Raw genomic sequence first — 7,296 nt, 5'->3', positions numbered from 1 at the left:
AGGCCATTTTCCTTACACTTATCTACAATTAGAGGAGTCGCCCTCTGCTGGCTAAAAAGAATCCAGGTTTAAGGCACTACAAAGAGCCACTGCTCTTCTGTGCAGTGAATAATGGTCACAGAGTTTCCTTTCAGGCTTTTACATGGTTGAATATTTGTTTTCTACAATACAATGATCCATTTAAAGTTCAAGGACTAGGACATCACTGCTTTTAAAATGTCCACCTGTAACCGGTTGGTTTAACTCTTGAATACATGGTGTAAACACAGCTGTCTGTTGAGCTTGGAACTTAGATGTGGGCTGGAATCAAAGGTAACATTGTTTTCATTGTGTGACTTTAGTTTTTTGTTTGAGTCAAATTTATTTTCTGTGTCCCACTGTGAGGACATACAAAATGTCATGAGGGCAAAAGTAACTCTGAACATAAATTGTTACATTTTGGGATTACAAGTAGATAAAGACAGGTCTATCCAGAAAATGAATGTCCTAAAACATAACAGCTGTCAGCAGAATGGTGCACAATTTTGAGAGTCTGCAATTGAAATAAGGCTGGGTCTATTTTGTGGAAAATTGTGGCTTTTTGAATTTATTGAAAGAATAGCTGCATAAGATGATGCTTTTTATTTTCCAGCGGTTGCTTTTTACAAATGTGAAAAAATCACATTTGAATTAAAAAGAGATAACACTTTATTTCAAGATAATGTTAAATCAGAAAAATCCCATTTAAACTGATGTTAAAGCATTGTAAAACTATTCAAGGAGTAATGGCAAAGTAAATGGTTTTCTTACAAATGGATGTTTTGGGTTTGTTTGGGGGGGTGTTAAACTTACTTACTGTCATATTATTTCCAAGCCTTTCAGGCTGGTTTTCTGAACATATTGATAATTCTGTCTGCACAGATTTATGTTGTTTTGCTTTCTTTAGATTTATTTTTGTACGGTCTAATATTTTGCACTGATTTACTGTAATAACCCCTCCATCCATCACCATCTAATCATGTTCCCAAGACCTGTGTTGTCGACAGAAACTTTTTCTGGTGGACCTCCCAACACAAAATGGTCTTCAGCGGTGGGTTAGATTAAGTGTCATTCAAATGAGCACTGAGTGGCCGAGCCTTAGCCCACTGGGCCAGGTCGGGCCTACCCAGAACAAGATTCATGCGTCCACCCTCCTGTGTGGGCAGAGAGAGCTATAATGGTCTGGTGCTTTGTAGATCAAGTAGCAGTCAGTGGCTTTGGCAGCCACATCCCCAGCTGCCCAAGTTGACTTCAGGAACATAGAGACGAGTGAGGAGCTTGTTCATCTAGGATGACTCAGAGTAGAACATCTGACGAGGATGGATCCTGCATGTGTAACTGGGAGAGAACGTGCTGGAGAGATGACGACTCTCACTTGCCTTGGGAAAGCATTGGTGAAAAACATTTCTGCTGGATAACCTAGAGGCTATAGCCAGGTAAGAAGTGGGTCTAAGCATCTTTTCTTAGTCTGCTGCCTCATAAATGTAAAAAAAAATGGCCCTGGTCCTGAGCAAGATTATACATGAAAGCCAGGTCAAAGAAATCTGACAGCAGTCTGGCTGGACTCGCCTAATTCCTCACAATCTTCTCAGAACAGCACTGAAGCACTATCACATCCCAAACCATATCAAGGGAATAATCAGCAGTTACCTGAGAGGGTTCAAGCGTCACTTCAAGGCCAAAGACTACCTACAGAAAGAGATGGTCACCATTCCTGTTCGCTATGAGCATTAACTTCAACGTAACGTCACTATCATTGGAGCAGTGGAAAACGTAAGACAACTGGCAATAAGGGGCTTCATACCTTACAGTCACAACATCTTCCAACATGCAGCCAAGATGATTTCTAGGTTCTAGGTTAACATCGCTGACAAGTGCAATCTGAGAAAGTGGTATGACAATTCACCAAGCGACAGAAACAACATCCACAACACAAGAAGCAGCACAAGCAGAGGGACCATTGAAGGACACTGATAAATCTGACTACCGGGGAGGCTTAAGGCATGACTGTACCAACACAGCCTGCTCCCGAGGTAGATGTGACTCATCATAATATATGAAGTCTCACAGTGGACAGAGAAGAACTGAGATAAGAAACCTGGAGGAGGAACAGAGGAAGTTAGAAATGGTGGAGGTTGGATCCAAGCCGTGACTGCTGACCTGCCAGCAGGAGACTGTTAGAGCATCAAAACACAATCGTGGCCTCAGTCATAACATTTCAACCACTGTGGGCCTCAAAGTGGCTGTCCACATCTTATTGCCATTTTTTTTGTTTAATGTCATGACATTGTCTGTTTCATGCTTTATTTCTAACTATAGAGATATTAACATATTTGACTTACTCATAAACGTTGTCGTCCCAAGTCAATACTTGTGTGATGAATGGCTCCCAGGGGTCCAGGCCCAGGTTACCCTGTCCTTTCAGCTGACATGGACCTTGGGGAGTCTGTAAATTCATATATATGTCTTTTTGAAACTAAAAAAAAGCTCATGAAGCATGGTCTCACTTGAAACTTGAAAGGCATTTGCTATGGGGCATAGGTGAATTAAAACTGTTTTTTGGGGCTGCTCAAGCAATTGGGCTTCAGTGTTTGTTTACAGTACAGCTCCAAATCCATATGCCTTTTATTCACTGTAACATTTAAGTTTTAAGACTGAGAGAGGACAGAGAGGGAGAGAAAGAGAGAGCGCAGGGTGAAGACAGCAAAGAGAGAGAGCAAAAAGAAACTGGTGAGAGTGGACATGTAGTTAAATTCACCAAAGATTATGTAGCTGTAGCTTTACCACATTTATTGACTGTCGCAACACTTTTCAACCTCACACTGGATACGAATAAAATTCCCTCAGTATGGAAATCAGCTTTTGTTATTCCACTATTAAAAGGGGGCGACCCAGCAGTGTTAACTAATTACAGACCAATATCTAATCTATCTGTGCTGACCAAAGTTCTTGAAGCTCTTGTGTGTGAGCAGTTAAAGGAGTTTTTACACACCAATGCCATTTTATCTGAATATCAATCAGGCTTTAGGAAGAATCACAGTACTATCACAGCTGCAATTAGAGTGGTAAATGATATTACTATTGCACTTGATAAAAAACAATACTGTGCATCCCTTTTTATTGATTTGGCAAAAGCATTTGACACTGTTGATCATTGTATTTTAAAACTTAGACTCTTCCAGTCAGGACTTTCTGAGAGAGCAGTGGCATGGTTCTCAAACTACCTCAGTAACAGGACTCGGTGCAATAAATCTGACAGTCTATGTTCTGACTTTGTTACAGTGCACAACGGAGTGCCACAGGGTTCTGTATTAGGTCCCCTTCTATTTATCATTTACGTAAACAATCTTAGTCTACATGTGCCAGATGCAAACTTGCACTTCTATGCTGACGATACAGTTATTTACAGCTGTGGTTCAACTCTTGTCCAAGCCATTGACTCCTTGCAGAAAGCCTTTTTTGCTGTCCAGCACTCATTATTTCAGCTTAAACTTGTTCTCAACGCAAACAAAGCAAAGATCATGTTGTTTTCTAAATCAAGGAGACGAGCCCAAACAATCCCATCAGTAACCACTCTTGAAGGTAATAAAATAGAGTTGGTTCACACCTATAAATATCTAGGAATCTTAATTGATGACTCGCTTACCTTCAAACCACATGTAGAGAATCTTGTGAAAAACCTGAAGTTAAAACTGAGATTTTATTTTCAAAATAAGTTGTGTTTCTCTTTTAATACAAAGAAGCGGCTTGTTGCTGCAACATTCTTGCCTGTGCTGGATTATGGTGATATTCTATATATGAATGCTTCTGCTCAATGTCTTCGAATGGTTGATTCTGTGTGTCGTGCTTCTCTGAGGTTCATCACTAACCGTAAATTTCAGGCTCACTGATTGAGAGACTGGAATAATGTTGTGCATGTTTCTCGTCTTCTCTGCTTTGCCACAAATAATTCAGAAACGTCTTTAATGACTGAGCCTTTGGCTTGAGTTTAATAACTAAAGGCTTCACACTAAAATGGTTCTTTCTCTCACCCTCTCTCTCTCTCTCGCACTTTTTTTTCGCTTCACTCCGCATGCCAGCCTTGTGCTTTGCGCTGGGAAGAGGGGGGAGGGGTGGTAGTTGCACAGAAACAGAGTGGGAGGGAGAGACAGAGAAAGAGAGCCAGGGACAACAATGTCACATTAGAAAGGTATAGTAATCATCCACAACTATTTTCAGTTGTGGATGATAAAGGACTCAGAAAGTTTATTCATGCATGTGACAGAGAAGGTGCATCTTCTTGGGGACGATCGTGGCTCAAGAGTTGGGAGTTCGCCTTGTAATCGGAAGGTTACAAGGCTTGGACAGTCTCGGTCGTTGTGTCCTTGGGCAAGACACTTCACCCGTTGCCTACTGGTGGTGGTCAGAGGGCCCGGTGGCGCCAGTGTCCGGCAGCCTCGCCTCTGTCAGTGCGCCCCAGGGCAGCTGTGGCTACAATGTAGCTTGCCATCACCAGTGTGTGAATGTGTCTGTGAATGGGTGGATGACTGGATATGTAAAGCGCTTTGGGGTCCTTGGGGACGAGTAAAGCGCTATATAAATACAGGCCATTTACCATTTCTTTTTGTTTTCATATTTTAATTTATATTTAATTGTGTTGTGGTTTGCAGTGTTTTGTGTTGTTTCACTTTAAATGTATTTAAAAGAAGAAGCTGAAAATTGAAATAGTTAAAAGTGGAACGTGAATAGTTTGTTTTTGTATTATATGAGTTATTTATTACATTTTATGTGGAGTGAATAAATAAAAGTATATTTACGGTGGTCCCTAGAGACAAAGCACATACAAACTTCAAAACAGGTACGAACTCTGAAGCACGTATAAACCAATGACTGTATAAAAGATGGTCGATGCGACAGCACCCCAAAAATGAAGCCAAAACGTCTCTATCGCCCCCTGGTGTCTGACTGCAGTATATGTCATAAACCCCGCCTCCTCTATGTTAGCGGATGGGACTAGGGTCAGACTAAAATAAATTAATTCTCCTAAGATAAACTTTTTCCAAAGATTCTTTCTTTTGTTATCAATAGTTCTCACCACGCTGATTTATGTCCAAGGGGTCTCCTTTCCCATAAGTTTGATTCTAATTCCTACCGCGGTGATGTTAAATTGGGGTGTAACGTCATCATAACAGCTTTGACTGACAGCTGCAGTTACGGAGAAACTTGCGTATCTCTGTTCGGGAATAGCAGATAGAGCTTAGGCTCTGAGAGGACTGCCAGCGTTTACGTTACGAAAACACGCCTGATTGTTTTAACCTGACAGCCTGAGGTGTTTTTCAGTAAACTGGACTACCCGACCGACATAAGGACCCGAGGCCCCGCTGCACTTTTTCGGTAAGTTAAACGTGTTTGTAAGCTAATCCGTAACTACCGTCCTTAGCTAGGTCTCAGGACCTCGCTAGCTAAGATGAGCACTCGGCTGTCGGGGAAACTTGTTTTGTAAAGTTCGTTTAGCTAACCCGTGCAGGTGAATGAATTTACCCTGACTAAAGAAATCAAGAGAAACGTCAGTAACTAATTATCGTTACTGTACTTTCATTACAAGTGTTATACTGTAAAAGCAACAGGCTGCACTCTGCTTCAGCTCCTGTGCAGAGCTGATTATTAAATATGTGCAAACAACAGCATGTTTTCAGTCTCCACATGTGTAAAGACAGTAACACCATTTTTTTTAAAAATTTTAAGATTGTACCTCAGTAACTCCTCATTAATCTGTAACTGTGGATTAAACTGTAGAACTGAAAAAAAATGTAAGAGAAGAGCTAAAGATCCTGAGTGTGTGAGGACAGAAGGATCAGCTTTATTTCAGATTTAAGAGATAAATTTTATAATTCAGTTTGTGATGATTCTGTTCTATTTGTGATTACAGGAGCTGCCCTCAGATTCAGACCTCAGCACCACCCAATGACAGCAGACAGATCATCCAACATGTTCACATGTTAACTGCAAAATTAACTGATGAAAACAGTGCAAAGGTTAAAGTACCACATGTGCTGTAGTGAAAGCTGCAGCTGTTTTATTGATACATTTAAAGACAAAAAGTCAACAGGATTAATCACCCATAGCTGTGTCACTGTATATCAGCATTAACAGGACCTGTTTGGTGTTTCAGAGAGCTGCTGATCTCAGACCTGCACAGCTTCCATTTTAAACACTTTATGTACTCAGCTGCATGAAGAGCACGTTTGAGTTTCTCTGACACGATTAAATAAAACCTGATGAAGGTCAAAGGTCGTCACTTGTATGTTTAACTATAAACTTGTCATCTGGAATTCTTTCAGTTTTTTGCAGATAATGTGTTATTTACCATAAAGTGATTCAGAGTTATTCATACCAGAGTAATCAGAGAGGATAATATATTTTTAAATATATAACTTTCTACAGGACTGAATATAATATCTTTATGTAAAAGTCCGGAGACTCTGGAGAGTATCCGAGTATTTATAACGTTACACAAACCAATGGTCTCCATCACAGTGTTCATGAAATGCTGGGTTTATCCATCTCCTGGGGCGGGCCTACAGAGGAGTGCTGACGATTTCCCTGTGAGGGAGCTGCTGGTGAAGATGATGAGTCCCGCTTGATCAATGCCATGAGCTTCGGTCTTCCTGGTGTTTCTTAAATGAAGACTCTCAGTTGGTCAACAGAATATCTGGCACAGGACAGCTGGGATGATGAAAGAAAGGAAAGACCTTTCTCCAAACCTCTGGTCCCAGAAACCCAGCTTAGTCCTCATGGTCTGCCTCACTAGTTTCTCTCCAGGGTGAATGTAGCTGTTGATATAATATAGACTCTATTATTAAATGAAAAGAACAAATTAGTTACTGAAATTACTGAAACCTTCTGCTGCTGTTTTTAGTTTCAATGTCACCTGACTGTAGACGGTTCTGAAGATTTAAACAGTTTTAGATCTATTACACTCATAGTCTTAAATGCTAAAATCTCAAAGGACAGCATTACATTTTTTTATATTAACAGTAACTCTGGGCCTCTGTGGAGTGTGTAGCTGATCTTATCGCTGTCTAAAAATGTATAACAAAACCTAAGGAGTGCTGAATCATTACATAATACAGACTAGAGTAACAGGTGTGTAGCATTGCTAACTACCCTGAAGCACGTACAAACTCCAAAATACGTAAAAACTGCAAAACACGTAAAAGCTCAGAAGCACGTAAAAACTCCAAAACACCTACAAAAGACAAGAAGTGCTCCAGAATTCTAGGCACAGTGTTGAGCTTT

At 40.5% G+C, this 7,296-nt stretch overlaps 1 long non-coding RNA gene across 1 annotated transcript; it reads left to right on the top strand.

Annotated features, from left to right (window-relative positions):
- The first annotated feature begins 5,204 nt into the window (after positions 1 to 5,204).
- LOC145421869 (uncharacterized) lies at positions 5,205 to 6,287 on the top strand. Its single transcript, XR_013903243.1, has 2 exons — positions 5,205 to 5,391; positions 5,927 to 6,287. It is a non-coding gene; the product is annotated as an uncharacterized LOC145421869 (long non-coding RNA).
- The last annotated feature ends 1,009 nt before the right edge of the window (positions 6,288 to 7,296 follow it).

This window comes from Astatotilapia calliptera, chromosome 18 (genome assembly GCF_964374335.1).
Source record: "Astatotilapia calliptera chromosome 18, fAstCal68.1, whole genome shotgun sequence".
In the NCBI taxonomy this organism is placed as follows: Eukaryota; Metazoa; Chordata; class Actinopteri; order Cichliformes; family Cichlidae; genus Astatotilapia; species Astatotilapia calliptera.
This window is presented reverse-complemented; position numbering and strand designations above follow the sequence as displayed.